This window comes from Octopus bimaculoides, chromosome 3, assembly GCF_046866305.1.
Source record: "Octopus bimaculoides isolate indiv1 chromosome 3, ASM4686630v1, whole genome shotgun sequence".
Taxonomy (NCBI): Eukaryota; Metazoa; Mollusca; class Cephalopoda; order Octopoda; family Octopodidae; genus Octopus; species Octopus bimaculoides.
The window spans coordinates 35,194,670-35,216,995 of NC_142930.1; the positions used below are offsets into that span (position 1 = coordinate 35,194,670).

At 35.2% G+C, this 22,326-nt stretch overlaps 1 protein-coding gene across 1 annotated transcript in view; it reads right to left on the minus strand.

Moving 5' to 3' along the window:
• Positions 1–22,326, minus strand: part of LOC106871529 (muscarinic acetylcholine receptor gar-2) — an 802,994-nt gene that overhangs the window by 102,685 nt on the left and 677,983 nt on the right. Inside the window, 1 exon segment of the mRNA XM_052966547.2 lies at positions 19,381–19,464. The gene's annotated coding sequence lies outside the window, so the exon portion shown is untranslated.

Consider the following 22,326-nt stretch of genomic DNA (forward strand, 5'->3'; position numbering starts at 1 on the left):
TCTCATCAAACAGGGAGTAGATGTACTTCTGCCAAAAACATAAATATTCTCTTTTTCTACTTGCTGATGATGGGTTCCTTACTTGTAGCCTTGTCTCTTCTCTCTCGTGCCTCTACCTCATAAAACATAAGGTATAATGCTCTCACAAGTAGCATTAAGATAAGTCAGCGTTAAGATAAGTCAGACTTTGTACATCTAGTTTCACGTCTTCCATATCCTACCACTACAAAATTACACATGCATTATGTGTGTGTTTGTGTGTCTGTGTGTCGGAGTATGTGTTTGTGTGTTTGTGCGTATCCACGTGTACAGAATATTTATATCGTAACTACATCTAATCTTTACTCATAAAATACCGTTTTAATTAATAACCAAAGTGTTTTTATAGATAGCTACACCTCCTCCACAACATAGATTTCAATTAAATACAAATCACACTCGTTAACATTAACAATTTACTATTAGATCATGTAATTATATCAAGGTAAACAATTCTCTTAGTTGCAATGTACTACTAGCTCCTAATTATTTCTAATTATTAACAACAGCATCAACAACAAATAAATGTATACACACACACATACACACATAGGTACGTAAATACGTATGTATGTACGCATGCGTGTATGTGTGCGTAAGTATGCATGTATGAGTGTATGTGCGTGTGTGTGTGTTTGTATGCATGTACAGTAAAATTTAAATGTTCTAGCAATTTCGGGAGTGAGAAGACATTTCATTGCAGAAATAATCCTGGAAGATAATTCTTCTTGGCGAAATGAAGGAAAACAAATAGTGGGTCAAGGCGGAGGCTATTGGATCGTGAACGCATTCGTTTCTGCACTCTTTCATGTTGTCAGCTATGAACACCAAAGCTGTCATTCACAGCCCGTTAGGATCAAATTCATTCTTAGGAGGGTCGACTGAAAACTTCGAAGGTTAACCAAAATTCTCTCATGGAATGTCGACCAAATGAGGTTTATCTTTCAACATAGTCCCTCTTGCGGTCCACACACTTCTTTCATCTGCGTTGCAGCGCTTCGATCCCATTGGTGAAGAAACTTTCATATTGTTGGTCAAAAATCTTATCAACAGTAGATATGACGTCATTGCTTAGATACTGCTTTCTGGCCAAGTGTTTTTTCCTGTTGGGGAACAAATAATAGTCAGATGGGGCCAAATCAAGAGAACATGGAGGGTGATCAACCGGTACAGATCCACAGCCATTCAAACGAAGGATATTGTGTTCTGGAGCATTGTTCCGATGAAACAAAACCCTTTTCGCTAGTTTTTCTAAATGTTTGGTCTTGATAACATTTCGTAACTGCCTTAGCAAGTTGGCATAGTACCCTCCATTGATTCTGTGAGACTTTTGAAGATAATCTAGAAGCACAATTCTCATGTCATTCCACAAAACTAAGGCCGTCACCTTCATATATATATATATATATATATATATATATATATATATATACATATATGAATATATATTCATGTAATTTTCTTTCAGATTTTGACAATTTCATAATAATTCAAATTTTTGTATTAGCATCATATTCACGCCAAGTAAATAATAAATTCGTCACCTTATTCTTTATGAATTTTAAAAAGTGAACAGTGCAAGTGTAGCAGCAAATTCTTTCCAAAGTACTTACGGTAATGGCATAACGACTGAAAGAACATGCAAAAGATGGTTTTCACGATCAACAATGAGGACTACCTCCTGCAGGGTGAATCAAGAGAAAGTTATCCAAGATGGTTGGATCCTGATGCATTGGAAGCCTCTGTTGAAGCAAACCCTACTGTTACAATTCGGGAATTATGCACAGCCGTCAACATGAGCCGAGCCACATTACTATTCATCGTGAATTGAAAAGGCTTCGTAAAGTGTCAAAGGGTGGAAAATGGATCCTGCATGATCCCTTGGAAGAGAATCGTAAACAACGTCTTGATCGCTGTACATTATTGCCATCTCGTGAGCTTCCTAATAGAGTCATTCTGTAGATTAAAAATGGATACTTTACCATAATGTTAAGCAAAAACGTTGGTGGCTCAGTACCAGTAGCCCAGACGTGGCCTGCATCCAAGGAAGAGAATTCTGAGTGTAAGGCGAGATATGCGTGGAATAATTTATCACGAGCTTCTAAATGATAATCAAACAGCAGTCGAAGTATATTACCAATAGCTAACACGTTTGAAACCAGCATGGCTGTAAAATCATCCATCAGAGAAGTAGTCATCCTTCACCATGGCAACGCTAGATCTCACTCTGCACAAAAGACCAAAGACCTCCCAGAAAAAATTGTCTGTTAAATTATGTATCACCCACCAATTATTCCGGACCTAACACCTAGCAAATGCCATCTACTTAGAAGTTTACAAAAATTATTTGAGTGGATTAAGACATACTTCAAGAGCAGAAGTCGAAAATCAATCAATTTCACTTCACCTAAATTCACTTAAGGAATTTTAGAAACGTGGTATTAAAAAGGTCATTACAGTTGACCGAACGCTGCATTGAATAATGTAAGTCCTTCAAAACATAAGAAGGCACTGATGCCACAGTGAATTGTCGAGTATCTTATTACTCTTGCTTAGATTCACTGTTGTCATACAAATTCAATTAGATTACAGATTTAATATCGCCTACCAATGTTATCGTTTTTCCGTTACTTGTTTCAGTCATTAGCGTGCTGGGACAATACTTTAAAGAATTTTAGTTGATTCCAGTACATTTTTTTTTGCTTGATAATTTTATATCAGACACTTTTGCCGAATTGCTGAGTTATGGGAATGTAACCATCAGTAGCAAGCATTGATGAGGCTCACATACGCACACAAAGACACACACACACACACACACACACACACACACACACACACACATACATGTATCTATCTGTAGCCCGTGGCACCTTGGGTTACTGTTTTGTACTATAGCCCGAGACCTTAGGCAAGTGTAGAAAACACTCGCCTAAGGTGCCACGCAGTGGGAGTGAACCCGGAATCATGTGACTGGAAAGCAAACTTTTTACCACATAGTCACTTCCTAATATTTTCTAGCCAGTTTAATTTAGCATTTATTACTGAAAACTATTTTAGTCATAACTCCACATCCATAAAATTAGCAATTTTAGGTTGTGGTAAACTTTGTTTTGGATGCTATATACTGAAAACCGTTTATATAAATAATTTACAAGTTTACCTCCGTTTTTTAATTTACGTATACTTAAAAAATATTCATTATACATTTTACATTCTACTAACTTTATATCCTGGCAAAAACAAAAGTAAACTTAAGTGAACAAGCTGCTGCAATAGTTCTATTAACTTAATTCAGAACGCCGTTTTTCTTCTAACTTTTGTTGACAGATTCTAAAAATATAACACATTTAAACACGCGCGCACGTACATTCACAAATGCACATACATTTACTCGAGCACACACGCGCACACACATACACACACACACTCGGGAGCACACACAAACACGCACATACAAGCGTACATATACAAGCCTCAGTATGCCTGTCCCACCTAGTTATCATCCACAATGTGCTACCAAACTATAATCCCCATCACCACCATTCAACGGTGCTGTCCTGCCACTGCTATTCTGCTATTCTGCTTGCTTCCACGCCGCAAACCACTTGGAGAACTTCTTCAAAAGCACTAACCAGAAGTTGGCACTTTCGTATTATTCAATCGCAACAGTAGCAACTTGAATTTATAAAAGAAAACAAACCGAATATGCTGATATACGGAAAAACTTAGAAGCAACAGTTAAGAATTTAATGATATAAAAGACATCTTAATATACTGAGTTCTGATAAGAATAATATCGGTCTTAATATATAGTCCTTAGTCATATATTTCTACAGTTCTTACCTATAACTCTATATCTTCTATCTTTTACATGATTCAGGCATTAGATTGCCAGTACTGTGTGTGTGTGTGTGTGTGTGTGTGTGTGTGTGTGTGTGTGTGTGTGTGTGTGTGTGTGTGTGTGTGTGTGTGTTTAAATGTGTTATATAAATCAAGGGTGCAGTGAATATATTGTCGTCTAAATTACGCAAAAATGAAAATAACACCGACATCTCATTTTAACAGATATATTTACCAAAATTACATAAAAATATCTTGAAATACTAAAGCGTAATTTTATTCTATAAAATCGCCTTTGGCTTCAACCACAGCCTCCACAACACTTTGGAATCTCTTGCAACTCTTCTGGACGGTATCCTTATTTAAGCTGGTGAATGCTGCTATAATCCTTGCCTTCAGTTCATCTTTGGTGTTACAATGAATTTTGTTGGTCTCTCGCTCATCTGCGCCTTACACATAATCAAGGGTGTTGCAGTCTGGGTAGTTAGGTGGCCAGATGTTAGAGGTGATGTGGTCGCAGAAATTGTCTGACAGCCATGACTGGGTTCTCCTGCCTATGTGACATGATTCAGAGTTCTGTTACCAGACACAGGGTCTACCAGCAGCCACCCTCTTATCCCAAGACAGCACTACATCCTTCAGGCACTTGATTTAGGCCTCCGTGTTGTGTCTGATGCCGTGTGAGCAGATGAATGAAGGCATAACGTCGCCATCACTAGTGATCACTGCAAACACAATGATGCTGACAGGATGTTTGATTTTCTGTCATCTCAAAGCCAAACACGAAGGGTGTTGAGTCAGAGCTAAGCTTCGTGCAGTGAGGAGAGAGGGCATTAATGTTGCCGGATGGGCACGTCGTGCGCAGTGTCGGAGAGGCAGAGAAGCCTCTATCAAGTCTTTAATGGACGAACATGGGCTTACGATGGAAGGACAGGAAGTGATATAAAAGGCTTTTCACCAGCATTTCGCCCGGTTGTTCGGGGAGAGCGCCTCTCTTCATCTGTATGTATTGTCTCTTGAACCATTACTGCGGAGATTGGAGAGTTTTAGCGGCATCCCTAATGAATTGGGATGTGGCAAGTCTGTTTCTGCATATGCGGATATGACCATCACCGTGTCCGATGAAGCTCATCTACCTTGTGTAGAGGATGCTATCAAAGGATATGAGGCGGTGGCAGGGGCAAAAATTAATAAGGACAAGTCCATCGGCTTGCGGCTCGGCACCTGGAGCGGCAAGACGATAAAGTCCAGTGTCGTGGGGCACTGAACGGAAGGTCCTGTTAAGTTGCTTGGAGTCTGGTTTGGACCGGATTCCGAGACGGAGAAGAATTGGAGGTGGCAAATAGGGTGGAGGCTCTAATCCGGACCTGGTCTGGAGGGGCGTTATCCCTGAAAGGGAGGGTGGAGGTGGTGCAGGTATATGTTGCATCTGTTATCACCCTTGCTCTGATTCGTAGCTAAGCAAGTTGGCACGCTTTCTCTTCCACTTTTAGCGGAGGGGAGGAAAACCGCTTGTGAGGCGCTCTGTTTGCTACCAAGATAACTACCAGAAATCCCTGACCTGGCAGTGCTATAGAAGTACGTTACCTGTTCGCGAAAGATTGCCTAGGCATAAGATGTCTGTGCCATCGGCATGCCCAAGTTGCAGGCATGACGATGAAATCGTTCTGCACGCTCTTGTACAGTGCCCGGAGCTTTCGATCTTGATAATTTACGTAGAACACGTGCTGTCGCATCTAGGAAGAGTACAGCTATCTGCTGAGTCCATGATCAAGATTGTACCACCACCCGGGCTATTAAAAGAAAGTGAGGCATGTTTTTTATGCATAGTCGCAGGGTTGAAAGAGTGTATATGGAGAACTAGAAGGAAAGGAGTCGCGATGGGAACTTTCATCTCCGGCCTTGGTTTGCTATATTACTTCAGATATCATCTGAAGAGCAAGATAGGGCTGGAGAAGAGACACCTGTCGCGAAGTATATTTGGGAAAAGATGGAAGGATGTAGCAAGGAAGTTGGGTGTGACTGACCCTACTTAATCTCATTCTTGGTAAAAAAAAAAAAAAAGCATGGTGTAGCCTTTGGGCTTCACGGACAAGAGTAAATAGTAAAATCTGTAAAACTTTTAAAATTAATATTCATCATATTTTTAAAACCACTGTAAAATGAACTCATAAACGTCCTGTATTGACCTATCTGTGTATGATATACAATTATCATAAAGCAGAATCATCTCTTAGGTACATCTCATCGACGAGAGTCAATAAACACGATACATTGATGTATGAGATTCCCAAGAGAGGGCGACACTGAACGAATTGGATGTTTTCACACCTTTTTACCCAAAAGAAAGATTTTTTTCTCCACGGTAACTGTAACGTATTTGCCTTTAGCAGTTGAAATATGTGAGAAAGATATTTGAACTAACCTAAATTGTGAATATATATGTGTGTATGTATATATGTATATATATATATATATATATATATATATATATATATATATATATATATATATATATATATATATATATATATATATATATATATATATATATATATATATATATATACATGATTCGGTTATAAAGATTCAATAGGATCAAAGTACATCGTCACATAGGACAGCGGAATGACTTGATACGACAACACAGACCTCGTAGTCAGGTTTACAACATTGAATGCATCAGGTCTTGCTAGGATATTGTAGCTATACGTGTACCGAATCCGATCTAAACCATAGATCTAACTCTTGTGTTGGTCTTTGGTGTGGTAAGATTTGAAACAGGTTGGATTTTAAAACAGGTGTTACATTTTACATTAACGTTGACAGATCCAACATACAAAATTAACATTCAATATATAGGAAAATAGAAGAATTAGGTGTGGCCTAAAAAGGCAAATAAGAAATAGAGATAACAAACACACATAATATTTAAATTGAAGTTATCTAAATTAGTTCATGATTCTTTACTGGCGTCAAAAAGACCTAAGAATCACAGACAAGTTGTAGCCATAGGTAAATTAAAAGGTCACATAACCGAACAGAAAAGTTCTCTGTTTAAAATCTGATTGAAGTGGTACAGTCCAAAGAATAAAACATAAAACTGTCATCATCCTTCGTCGTATTTAACTTAAGGGCAGTAGATATACGCACACACATACACATATACACACATGCATATAAATGTATACCCTCACATTCCTATATACAAGTACACAAGCATATATATATATATATATATATATATATATATATATATATACATACGTACAAGCATACATATATACACGTACATATACATACAGGCATGCATACACAGATACACACACATATATATACATACACACACGCATGTATGTATGCATAAGAAAATGCATTAATAAAATTCTACCGAAACAGCTGACGTAAATTGTAAACGCCATTTGTGTTTACTTTTACACACACACATGCACACACGTACACACGCGCACAAACACGCACACACATATACACACATATACGTGCTATATATATATATATATATATATATATATATATATATATATATATATATATATATATATATATATATATATGTATGTATGTATGTGTATATATGTACGTATGTAGACATGACCGACTATCAATAGCTTTCATTTCAAAGTCATTAAATCCTACCTCTTTATTATTTGCATTCTATTTTGTATTTCTTATCGACCACTTCCAGGCTGTTGAGCTCTGATGAATATATATCACGGTTTTTCTGCTCCGCCAGTGTATTTTGGCATATCCTGCCATACACTCAGAATTCTCCTCCTTGGATGGATGCAGGTCATGTCTGGGCTACTGAGCTGGCATTGAGCCACCAACTTTTTTGCTTAACATTATGACTACTACCAACACACCAATATTAACAACATCATCCAGCTACGCTCATGAGCCTAATGTAAAATTTATAACTTAGAAGCCTATCATGTCACCTGATGAGGTTTCTTCTGCACTGTGGGCTGCATTCAATTTTATTATATCGGTCTCTACCTATTATGCATCAATGCAGAAGTATGCCGAAACGGTCATCATGATAAAGTTACTAGTACATTCTGTCGTCCGTATCAATCATTTAGAATATACTCAACATGCACCTAGGTATTCCTAACGTAGATCCAACGACCAAACTTCTTTTACCGCGGATGACTTATGGTAGCCGTAAGTGGTGAACGTAATCTCTCGGTACACTACTAGGGACATACAGGAAATAAAACTTGGATGTTGAATTTTAAAAATGTCATATCTAAACTTTAGTTTTAATTATATATATATATATGTGTGTGTGTGTGTGTGTGTGTGTGTGTGTGTATGCATGTGTGTGTATGTATATCTATCTATCTATCTATCTATCTATCTATCTATCTATCTATCTATCTATCTATCTATCTATATATATATATATATAGATATGCAGGGCAGGGAATCGTCAATTAGTAATAAAATTAATAATTAACAATTTTGCCGGGTAGCTCAGTATGAAAAAACCTTTTCGGTAAAATCATTTATAATCATAAATATATAGGGCTTGACAGTAACCTGCTTCTCCAACATACTGAGAATTCAGAAATATGACATTTAGACATTAGCAAATTTATTAGAATATTTAGCTGAAGATCAGAATGCTCTTAACTGTGAAACGATCGTACTAAATTAACTAAAGGCAAGTGGTTTTTTTTACTCTTCTCTACTGTTTTTTGTTCTGTGTGTATCAGAAATATCGCTATCAATTTAGAGTAAAATTTGTAGTTTTGGAATCAATAGTTCTTTGGCTGCTATTTCTGAATTCTCAGTATGTTGGAGAAGCAGGTTACTGTCAATCCCTATATATTTATGATTATATATATATATATATATATATATATAACTTGTACATATAACTTATATATAATGTGCGATGGGTAAATTGTCGCCATTTTATATTTTTGATTTTGACGACTACACAGTATAGTAGGGTCAGTTGACCCCCGTCTGTAAGAAAAATAGCATCATGACGCAATTCACTCTGCCAAAAATTTGGAAACGACATGCTGTACTGCTTGGCATTCGCACCGGACGCTCCAATACGAATATTTCAGAGTGTTTGGGTGCAGAATAATCGGAGAGAGTGTTTGCGGCGATAGACCTAGTCAATAAAGAACTAGAAAGGTTGGAAAGCCTGAATATAATTGAAAAAATTGACTATGCAGACTGCGCAGCACTTGCAGTCTACACAAAAGAAAAGTTAAGAGTGTGTGCAGACGCCTCAATCAGATTAAACGATGTTTACTCACACACAATTACCCACTATCAAGCACAAAATGGCCTGAGGTCGCGCAGTGTAAATGACCAACTCAGATGCGGAAATAAACTTCTTACACGAGCTGTTCGCAAGATTTGGTGCACCAGATATAATTGTCTCTGATAACGGAACACAGTTTGTATCCTGTGAGTTTAAAAGATTCGGCGAGATGTTCACGTTAGAACATCAAACTATAGCACCGTATCACCTTAGATCGAATGGATAGGCCGAACGGTTCGTGGATACTTTTAAGAGAGCTTTAAAGAAAGATAATAAGGAAGCTACGGATGCGGTCGCGATCCAACAATTCGTAAGAGTATACAGGGTAACTCCCTATCCAAATGCGCCAGAAGGAAGTTCACTAGCAGAATTAATGTTTGCCAGAAGGGTGAAGTCAGTATTCGATAAACTGTTACCAGTGAAGAAAAAATAGGTGCTAGTAAAGGCATGCCAAAATTCTTTAGAATCTGTGATAAGGTATATGTAAGAATGTATAAAAATGACAAGCAATACTGGGAAGAAGGAGAAATTGTAACATACATAGGAAGAATTATGTATGGTGTAAGAAGCAGAAATGGAATGGAAAGGAGACGTAGAAATCACCTTAAGGAAAGTATCATAGAAAAGGAACCAACAAGAGTAGAAATACCGATAGATTTTCTATATGAGACTTTTCAGGTTCCAACACCGTTAGAAGAAGTCGGAAAACCTCATACGAGGAAAAGGAAAAACACTGAATTCCTAAAAGTAAACCCTCAGAAGAAAAGATATTTAGTATATACGAACAAAAGAGGAGGTAGGGTGAATAAAAGAAATTGATTGTTAAATAAAATAACTAAAAGGGGGAGATGTTGTATAGTGAAACTGCACACCCCACATGGTAAAAAGTCGTCAGGAAAGAGTTGAGAGTCGACAGTTCTAGTTGGTGTCACGTGGAGCTATCTGCGATAGTATGCTAGAAATTAGCGTATTGCTATTCCGGTACGAAGGGATACAACGGTATTCGATGACCAGCAAGTATTGTGGCAACAAGCGTAAAACAGCAACTACATTACAACGGCTGTCACACATTACAAAAGTGCGAGGAGCCCACTTTACAACATGCACACACACATACACACACAATCATATATATATATATATATATATATATATATATATATATATATATATATATATATATATATATATATATATACACGACGGGCTTCTTTCAGTTTCTCCCTATCAAATCCACTCACAAGGCTATGGTAGAACACACTTGACTAAGGTGCCACGCAGTGGGACTGAACGCAGATCCAAGTGGTTAGGAAGCAAGATTCTTAACACACAGCTACGCCTGTGCCTGTGTATGAGTGTGTTTGTGTGTATCTGTGCAAGTGACTGTAAGGGATATGTATGTATGTATGTATGTACACACACAAACACACATATATCTGTGTTCATGTTCCTCTGTGCGTATTTATGTGTATGTGTAATGCATTACAGACACTATATTAGATATATTATCATATGTAACAGCATTATGAGACTCGATGCATTAGACAAGATAATAAAAATTCTCTTTATGAAGAACAATGTGCAAAGTAACCTAATCCAATTTGATTTTAGTTTTTAGATTAAAAAGGAATTTTACTAGGAAGTATCTGTATTTGTAGAAAGACTGGAAAATTATTCAGTTGATAAAAATTACGTAACATTCTGGCGTACTGGGGATCCAATTTCATAGATATACAAGTGGGTATTGAATTTATATTTCAAATGGCATTTTTCTTTGTAGAAAAAATACTTAATAATAGAAAAACTCTGTTATCGTACATGGATGCAGTCTACATATGTATTTATTACGCTATTCTTTGGCGTTAGAAGATGGTATTGCTTTTGTTACGTATTTTCCATAGAGATAACATAATGTGAAATATACCATTTTTATATTTATATATGCATATATATATATATATATACATGCATATATATATATATATATATATATATATATATATATATATATATATATATATATATATATAACTGCATATATAAATATATATATATATATATATATATATATATATATATATATATACATGCATATATATATAAATATATATATATATATATATATATATATATATATATATACATGCATATATATATAAATATATATATATATATATATATATATATATATATATATATATATATATATATAAATATATATAAATATATATAATATATATATATATAAATATATATAAATATATTTATAAACATAATTAAGGGATCAGCAAGCATTTGTTACACCATATACCGAAGTTCAGAAATAGCAGCTAAAAAAGCTGAGACTCCAACAGATAGCATTACAGATTGTAATGCTATCTGTTGGAGTCTCAGCTTTTTTAGCTGCTATTTCTGAACTTCGGTATATGGTGAAGCAAATGCTTGCTGATCCCTTAATTATGTTTATAAATGTATGGGAACTTTTGAATAAGTTCTCCACCGATAATGGTGCTTACATACCGAGGGCTTGGTAAAAATTGTTAATTGTTGATTTATTAATAAATTAATAAATTGATAAATCTTTACCCTTTTAATTTGTAATAATTATATATAAATATATATATATATATGTATATCATATGTGTATATATATAGAGAGATATACATATATAAAGATATATACATTTATACATATATATATATCATACGTGTATATATATAGAAAGCTATACATATATAAAAATATATACATTTATACATATATATATCATATATGTGTATATATATATATAGAGAGAGAGAGATACAAATATAAAGATTATACATTTATACATATATATATATCATATGTGTATATATGAGAGAGAGATATACATACATAAAGATATATATATTTATACATATAGAGAGACCAATGTGTACGTATGCCACTATATGTATATAAAAAAGAATACAAAAAATGGGACAAGAACACAAAACATCCAGGCAGATGATAAAATGTCCTGTTATTTGCATTTGTGTTTGTGTACCATTTCTCCGTTTTTTTCCGTCCTTGTTTTCGTATACATTCGCTGCTTTCTTCCAAGGAATCTAGTGTTCTTAGCTTAGATTTGCCTTGGGGATGGCCAGATTGGAGTAATCTCGAGTGTAACCAGCCGAAATTGCAAAGATAATCTGCAATTCGACTGATGAAAGAGAACTCCGGATTACACGTCCTTGTTTTTTTTTTGTACCTTTGTTGTATCATCTGTCTGGATGTTTTGTTGTCCATTTTTTTGTATCATCTTAACTGCCTGAATGTTTTGCGTTCTTGTCCCATTTCTTGTATTCTTTTACACACACACACACACACACACACACACACACACACACACACACACACACACACACACTTATATAAAGATTTAAAGACGCACTTATATATAATATATATGTGTGCGTGTAGAGAGAGAGAGAAAGAGACAGAGAGAGAGAGAGAGAGAAAGAGAAAAAAAGAGAGAGCATAAGAGAGAAGAAGAGAGAGAGAGAAAGAGATACAGAGATGTAATTTTTTTTATAAATAAGAGTATTTTGTATATTAAATAATTTCGCAGTTTACCTAAGATGGCAGATTTATTTCATGTTGGATATTCAAGAAAGATGAAACCAAAACTGTCCGTAGTATTTCATACATTTTTCATAATAAAGAAAATATTTATTCTCTATTTCAATACATTGCGATCTTTTATTTAAAATAAGTATGATATATATTCCATATATGTATTGTCTATATTTAAATGTTTTGTATACACACATATTAAATACATGCTGTGAGATTTTTCATATATATATATATAAATATTGAAAAGCGGCATGAATTCTTATCGTGTATTCGATGCAATTTTGCATTTGTTTCTATTGCTATTGTTAGACTTTTTGAGGTCATGTTTCCCCTGTTAACTATGCAACATGGAATGTTACTTCAATATCTTTAATATTTATGAATTCAGATCTGTATCATGTTTGAAATTTTTAATTTTATAAAATGAATTTATATACCGTATAATTTTGCAGAATATTCTAAGAAGATAATATCAAACTGAGCGAGGATATATACATATATATATATATATATATACACGACACACATTCACACACTCATACACACACACACACACACACACACACACACACACACACACACACACACACACACACACACACACACACACACATGTATAGATATATATCTGTGTGTGTGAATATGTGTGTGCTTGTGTGTATAAACACACATACACACACATGTATATTTGTATTTCTTAGGTTGGCTAAAAATCCGTTCGGTTTTTGTCAACACTATGCTTTTAACACTATAACAAGTAGTGAAATTCATTTTGTCCTTGCACCTGCGCAGTTGTATATTGTGTGCTTGGGATCACCGTGAAACTGGGGAAGCAAAACGAATATTACCAACATCTCATTCATTTTTATATTTTAGATATGACAAGAAAGCGGAGGAAAATTGCAGGGAGATATGCGGTATGCATGAAGAATGCTGTTTTGGAAGGTGTGTGGCAGAAGTGCCTTCCAAGATTTCGGTCGGGAAATTTTTCGACTCAAGATGAACCTCACTCTGTCCGGCCAACTTAGATTAGCGATATCAACACCCGCTATACGACCAGGATAGTCGCACCCCGCCCCAAGTATCCAAATCGAGCTGGTCAATTAAGTTACGTCAGCAGGCGTTATATTTAGGTCTCACATTATTCGAATGAGATTAACCTCACCCAACGAATTCCCATCCAGGATTCCTTGTGGAAACGTGAAGAAAACGATCCGTTTTACAAGAGAATTGTGATAGGGGACGAGAAATGGATCGTCTATAACAATGTGAAGCGCAAATGATCGATCATAGTGGAAGCGCGACGAACCAACACCAACCATCTCCCAAGCAGGACTTCAACTGAAGAAGGTTATACTTTCAATTTGTTGATTCGTCTCAACGACAGGACTCAGTTCGTATGTGAACTGTGACCAGCTGGACGAATTAAACGCAGCGATATACCAGAAGCGTACAGTACTTGCTAATCGTAAGGGCATTGCCTTTCATCACGACAATTCCAGGCCGCACACTTCTTTTCAGGAGCGACAGAGGTTTGCTGGAACAAAGCGGTAATCATAACCTTGATTGAATGAATTGCTTTACCTGTCCTATTTTCGCATAAAAAGGCGAAGTTTTTGGCCAGCCCAGCATACAAACACAAACACAAGCACACATTCATATATATATGTACATACATACATATATATATATTTATACATTACACACACACACACACACACACACACACACACACACACACACACACACATATACACACACCCACACACATACACACACACACACACAGTGTGTATTGCTGCTTAGTTCCATAGTCAACGTTATTCGAGCAGACAGAAGGTGCATGACAGTCCAGCCATGAGCTTTAAATCTGGTGGGGGTGGATTTTTATAGTTACATTATCTTATATGTGTCCTTCCTTTTTCATAAGATGGCAGGAATGCGACTGTTGCTTCTCGCAAGGCAAGCGACCACGTAAAGGTACATTCGTTGGTTCGTATGCATGTGTGTGCGCTTGTTATATGAGTGAAGTTTCTCTCGAATAAGTAAACGCTACTTCTACATATATCGAGCGCTCCTCTGCTGGTTTGTAGCCCTAACCTAATACATACCCCACGCGCGCGCAAGCACGTACGCACACACACACACACACACACATACACACACACACACACTCTCTCTCTCTCTCTCACACACACACACACACACACACACACACACACACACACACACACACACACCAACACACACATGCTCACACGAAACACACATACACACACTCACTCATAAATGAAAACATAGCTTTGTATGTTATCACACATGTAAAGGAATGCAAACATTTGAATGAACATTCTTGTGTGTAACAGACTACCAAATATCTATAACCATGTGTCGTCACAGATATCAATGCTGTGTTAAATCAAGCGATAACTGAACTATATAACGAGGTGGCTGTGAGATGATTCACTGGGATATCATGCTGATAGCAGCATGATAACGGCATGTACTAATGGAAAGCTTAATGTCGCGCTGAAATATATTGTTCCAGCTGGAAGACGTTCTTCCAAAATGTTGCTACTTTTTGTTGTTCTTTAATTCCAAGTCAATAACTTATTGAGCAGATTTATGGTTAATGCCGTCACAGACACAACGGTTTTCAGACATAATATAGCTTGAACTACAGTATCAAATGTATCTTGACTTCATTATTTTTTTAAACAGTGGGGTGTAATTTGAGTAAAATTTTGCTTCTCTTTCTCACAGTTGATCACCTATATATATATATATATATATATATATATATATATTCTCTCCTTGTTTCTCTCCTTGTTTCTTTCTGTGTTCCTTTCTGTGGAAGAGCGCAGGCTTGAAACGTTAAAGACTTTTTCAATTCCTGAGCGTTATACTAATACGTCTTTGTTTTCTACACCACCTGTCTTCGTCTGTTGTTTTTTTTAATTCTCCCTATATATATATATATATATATATATATATATATATATATATATATATTAGCTTAGTAAGAAAGTAATTTCGTTTTTCGCAAATAGAGTTACGATTTTTTGAATGACTTTTGTCAATGTTATGTTTTTTCTCCTTTTGACATTTGATAGCCGTTACTTTTAGCGTATTTTAGAAGCAAATTGCCCGTAATTTCGTTTACAGCTGTTAGTTGAATGTCAATTTTAACATGGAGTACAAAGACTAACATTTTCGCCATATTTTTCTCTTTTATTTCCGTAAAGGTAAGAAAGCTGTTGCGGCTTACAAAGAAATATGTGAAGTTTATGGTGTTGATTGCATAACAGAACGCACGTGTCAGAAATGGTTTAAAAAATTCCTTTCTGGAGATTTTTCACTCAAAGATGACTAACGTTCTGGTCGCCCTACTGAAGTTGATGATGATCGAATCAAAGCCATAATTGAATTTGCTTGTTATATAACTGTGCAAAAAAGTGCAGAGAGTTTAATTATATCACCCACAACAACTGAAAATCACTTAAGATGTCTTGGACTCGTTAAGAAGCTCGATATGTGGGTTCCGCATATCTTGAAAGAATTCACTTAACACAACGAATCAATATTTGCGATATGTATCTCAAACGGAATGAAATCGACCTTTTTTTTCAAAGGAATCATCACTGGTGTTGAAAAATAACATCAATCGAAAGCGATCATGGTCCAAGCGTAATAAACCAGCACAGACCACACCGAAAGCTGAATTGCATGTAAAACGGTCATGCTGTGAATTTGGTGGGATTAGGAAGGGGTTGCGTATTTAGAGCTGTTTCCAAGGAACCAAACGACCAATTCAGATGTTTACTGTGAACAACTAATGAAACTGGAGGAAGCAATCAAAGAAAAACGGCCAGAATTGGCAAATCGTAAAGGAAGCGTGTTCCACCATGACAACGCTAGATCTCGCACGTCTTTGCTAACTCGTGAAAAATTATTGGAGCTTGGCTGGGAAGTAATGTCACATTCACAATATTGGCTTGACCTTGCACCATTACATTACCATTTATTTCGAAGTTTGCAAAATTCTTTGAATGGTAAAACTTTCAATAATGATGATGATTTGAAATCGCATTTGCTTCAGTATTTGGCTGATAAGGTTCAGAAGTTCTATAAGTGCGGAATCATGAAGTTGCCAGAAAGATGGCAAAAGGTTATGAACAAAATGGAAAATATATAACTGATTAAAGTTTATTTTTGTATGGAAAAACTGACTTTTATTTCACACTAAAAAAACGAAATTACTTTCTTGCCAACCCAATACACACACACACACACATATACACACGCACATATACGTGTTAGCAGTGTCATATACTCTATTTGTGTGTGTGGTTAAACGCTTGTAGCTTCGGTATTACGTCTGAGAGAGAGCCCTTTAAAGACGTATAATGTTAAAAACACAGTAATACCGAAGATAATCTCCTTTAACAACTTAGATTAAGTATGTGATATTGCTAATGTTTACATTATTGAGCTGCTTTTAACACAAAATTTGATTATATATATAAGTGTGTGTGTGTGTGTGTGTGTATGTGCACGTATGTGTGTGTGTTCCTGTGTGTGTGTTTGTGCATCTATGTGCGAGTCCCACTTGACTCTGTGTGTGTATGTCTTTGTGTGTAAATATATACATATTTATCAGTGCATATCGAATAATTTGTCCTTAGAAAAATCTATTATGTAAGAATGATCGATAAGTTAATAGATTTATCCCAGATATATTGGTAGTTGTTTTCTTGGTATTCTTGGTAACTTTTCTGATTATATCGATTTTTAATATAAGCACAAGACCACGTCTTTATAACTATAGTTAAAAATCAATCCACTCACCTCACAAATTTAATATTTGTATTTGTGAAATTAATCTCTGCATCGCAGACTAAACAAATGATATCTTATCCTATCCTTGTAAAGATTAATGAAGCGAAGAAGTAAATTAAAATTTAAAATAATTGCATGTTCTTGTTTGATAAATCTTTTGGTTGCTTCCATTAATTGAAAAATCTTGTTAATTGTTGGTAGATCCTTGAAAGTGAATTGCGTCTTTAACATTGGAAATCTTGAAAACTGACTTTAATATTCGACCTTCATGCGCAGTATGGCATGTTTACATTGTAACACATAAGGTCATAAATTAAAATCAATGCGTTTTCATAACATGATGATGCTATGTGCTAAATTTGTGATAGTATATAACAGAGGAAGGAACATTACCCATATGTATTTCTGAGTGAAGTAACTGGTATATTTTACAAGATAACTACTGTTTAGATAAGTCATGGGAAAACATTCTGAATGATACGCCTAACAAAAAATTGCATTGAATTTATATTAGGAGTGAGGTCCTCTTGATCCATATATCGTACGGCCTACTTCTCGAAAAGGGTTGCCTTGCTTGGTTTAGACAACAAAGAATTAAAGTTTTACTTATATTTTTCACGTTTTCCCTTCGGGCAGATTTGCAATGTAAATTATGTCTATTATTTCATTTTGACCAACTTTATTTTTGGTAACTCATCTACTTTCAAGTTTCTTCGTAATACCTCTCTACAAATGATTGTTATTGTTTTTCAAATAAAATTGCTTTTTAAAAGTGTACTTTTAATTATCTGTCTTAACATGCCCTACCATTTCTCCTGATTGGAATAATTCTAAATTATCCGAAGATATATAACTATCCAATTCTCCCACAGTATTTCTTCAGACGAATTTAAAGATATTATTTTTAAATACAAGTTTGCACCATATACGGTAAAACGATTTACTTGACTTATCATTTATTATGAATTATCGACGCAGGGACAAATGGAAGTTTACTTGAGAGAGATTTCTTATTGTTGTGTTGTTATCAATCATCACATAAATTTGGATAACTCGTCAATATTTCATTCATTCCGTAATACCGATCGAACGATTGTGTTAAAGCGAAATATTAAATATAGCAGCCACCAGAACAGTAGCTATAAAAGAATACGAAATGTTTTTTGTCGCAGAATTTTAGTTTATGATTAAAATAGTTTTCAAAATCCTCTCAGACCAAATCCAAGGACCAAATCGGAATGTTAACCGAGTTGCAAAAGACTTCATTCTATTAGTGGTACCCAAGGACCAAGAGATGGTGTTAAACTGCATGACAGTAGTGTTGATTACAAAACGACCCGGTAGTGCTGTTAAACAGGGAGAGGAATTTAATTTACAACCAAAAACAGAAAATGGGTCCGCTTCCAACACAGTTTTTGCCTATCAAATTTCGGCCGCAAGGATTTAGGTGACGCAAGGGTAAAGTAGAAGAAACAAACTCAATATTCATGCAATAGCAGTGAACCTGCAAAGCACAACGTTGCTGAGCAAACTGTTCTTAAACACACGTCCTTAGTATCATCAGATTAGAAGTGGAAAAAACAAAAAAAGGAGACAGACTGACAATTAGTTTTAGAATTTTGGAATGTATTTTGGGAACTCTTAGAAAATATCTTTATCCTGTGTTCATATGAAACATTTTTATGATAGAGCGATAATTGTTGTATTGGACAAGAATTACATTTTTTAAATTAAAAGTAATTTGTTTACTTACGTTACTTTAGTCAGGATCATCACAGATAAGTGACCTGGTTGGTATGCGTGGCAAAATTAAGAACCAAGAAAGCACGAAGATTATCTGTAAAGAAATGAAAAATCATGAATTATATGTATGTTCTTGAATATGCATTTCTACTGTTACTTTTAGATGAACATTTAATGAGATTTTCCACAAACTGAAAAATATTTCATTTCTTGTTAGACACTTGGATCAAATCAACAATTTATTTTGATAGCACCGTAATTAAGTTTCAGAAAACTCTGTCCAATGATTCCGTTTGCAGTAAAGAAATTTCCAAAATTTCCAAATTTCAATTCAATTGATATAGGAGTGTTATTATAGGGTACATCTTAAGAGTATCCTGGCGTAGTTTTGGTACAAGGTCAAACTAGAGAACTAAAGACTAGAGAAGGGGATAAAATGAGTTGTCGTGTGATTAGTCAACTTAGTAGTAAATGTTCAAATTTATTCTTTTAAGGTGAAGTCCGAGGATAAGAGTGCAACCGGAATATATGTGTGTGCATATATATCTACACAAACATATACATACTTGCATATATATACATACATACATACATATATATATATATATATATATATATATATATATATATATATATATGTGTGTGTGTGTGTGTGTGTGTGTGTGTGTGTGTGTGTGTGTATATATACATATATGTGTGTGTTGTGTATGATTTTAAGCCATCCGGTAGTGGAGAACTGGTAAAAGATCTCCAGGGTTGTGAGGCATGTAAAAGCTGCTACCCTTCCCCACACAAGCACACACATATATGTATATATAATTTTACATACACACGGACACATACAGACGCGTGCACACACACACGCACGCATAATTTTATTGGAAATGAATTCTCTCCATACTCCTCACGTTACATATCACTGCAACTTTTATGCAACTTTATTTCTTCGCTGTTACTTGTGCCACAGTAATGTAATCTAGTTTAAATATCTAAGTTTATTGAAACTATGAATTGTCTGCCTCCATTGTCAACAAATCGTATCATTCGAATATATTATCGAGCAATTTTCTTGGGAGAATTCTGTAGGCGTTCATGTTGCTATATCAGTTGATACAAGATTTAATAAAACATTTTACTGTTTTACGTAATGAGTTCTTTCTCTCACATTCGTGTAAACCAAACATATCCATCACACTCTCTGTCTCATGCATACATATACAGACATACATTTATGCATACATACGTATATACATGCATACATACATGCATACATACATACACACATTCATACATGCATACAGCCATAAATACTTTCCTACCTACATACATACACACACACACACACACACACACACACACACACACACACACACACACACACACGCATTTATATGAGTTTGGTTCTTATGTATATATTGTTTCTAAATATGTGATTATAGAGTTTTGAGAGTACTTGAGATATTTTAAAATTTTATACACGTTTCCTTTTAATTATTTTTTAGTAAAATATCATTAGATATACAACAAACGTTTTAATGAAAGCTTAACTTACATAGTTTGGTATCTTGCATGAATAGTAATGTATAACGAAAGATGCTATGAAATATATCAGGTAGGTTTTTATGCAACATGTGTAGACAAGCATAATGAATTATTTACGAATTCGAATACACATCAAACGCACACACATTTACATACACGCGCGCATACACATACATTACATACACCGCGCACGCACACATATAAGTATGTGTGTGTAATGAAATGTAAATTAATACATATCTAAAAACTGTTATGTGTTTTACAAAACATAACATTGAAACTGTAGGGAAAACAAAACAAAATGTTTACACTACAAATTTCACTTCTTCTTATATAGGATCGTTCTTACATATTGTGTCTTCATATTTAGTAGGTAAACTCACGTGAGTTGAGGCTGTTGAGTACTCTGTATTGGAATGTAGGGGTTGATGTCTCGTGTTTCAGCCCCTTCAATCGCGACACCAGAGCTCCGGTGTCGTACACCGACGCAGGCAGCAAAGTTCCACACAACAGCACGGTCATTGTTGAGAAAAATGTTGCAACTCTGGGCCAGATGTTTCGCCCATACTCAATGTTCGTTCTTGCTGCAACCCTCGTGTTCTCTCTAGTGCCAGATGCAATGGCTTGCTCTCCCAGTCGCTCCCGACAATTTTTCTGGTAACAGTGTAGTGTCATTCGCACCTAGTCATCTTCTGTTGCCTGGGTGATCTGGTGGATACAAACCAGGATTCGGCTATACTGGTGAGTTTAATTTGCTTGACCATAAATATGCCGACAACGTGAATTCATTAACGTTTTGAGAAGTACTGTTATACAAATTTGTCTGACAATCTTAGCTGAGTTCGACAACGTAGAAACGATACTTGCTATAATCTACAACCCTCAGAAAACAGGTATTATATTTCTGGGTTCCATAATAGTAGACTTAAGATTTATTGCCTTTCTTAGAGACATAAAAGCTATATTGGAACCATTTCGATGGGTTTTCATTGCGAGAATAAATTTGTGTCGTGAAAGTGAATATTTTACATTTTAAATTATAGGGAATCTTTATAGAATACCCTCTCTATTCCAATATTCTATCTCTCTCTCCCCGCCTCTCTCTCTCTCTCTATATATATATATGTATATATAATATTCTCATAAGTTACAGGTAATGACAAAGATGTACATAGAGTTTATCAGGAATCAAATTTATAGTAAACAGAATATGGAGAAATATTGATCAACAGCAATTGACTTACATCAATTATTATTTTAAAATTCAATACAAATAGGCTGTATCCCATCTAACAGCTGCTTCTGCTTCCAATGTCATACGGTATTGCCATTGAAAATTCTAGAAATACTATTCAACATATTTGTAATACATCCGATCTGGAACATAAAGCTTCATCAGAGTGAAGAAAAATAC